The sequence below is a fragment of the Guillardia theta genome (assembly GCF_000315625.1).
Source record: "Guillardia theta CCMP2712 unplaced genomic scaffold GUITHscaffold_32, whole genome shotgun sequence".
NCBI classification, from domain to species: Eukaryota; class Cryptophyceae; order Pyrenomonadales; family Geminigeraceae; genus Guillardia; species Guillardia theta.
This window is the reverse complement of record NW_005434642.1, coordinates 1,799-2,070: the sequence shown is the minus strand read 5'-3', so window position 1 is coordinate 2,070 and position 272 is coordinate 1,799.

The following is a 272-nucleotide window of genomic DNA, read 5'->3' as shown; positions in this document are numbered from 1 at the left end:
GATCAGCAGCCCTGAGACCTTCTCCTGCTCGTCGCCGTCAGCTCCTCCTCCTTGTTCTTATCCTCCTCTTTGCCCCCCTCCCCCCTTGTCCTCCTGCTTCAGGTACCTTGTGATAGTCGAGGATGTGGAAATCCATGCGCTCCTCGTCGGTATAGGTCACGTCATACCTGATCTGCTCTCAGCCGTCTGCTGCCCCTCCTCGGCCTCCTCTGCTCTCCTCCTGCTCCTCCTGGGGCTGCTCACTGCTTGCCCTGACAGAAGGGAACTGCTCT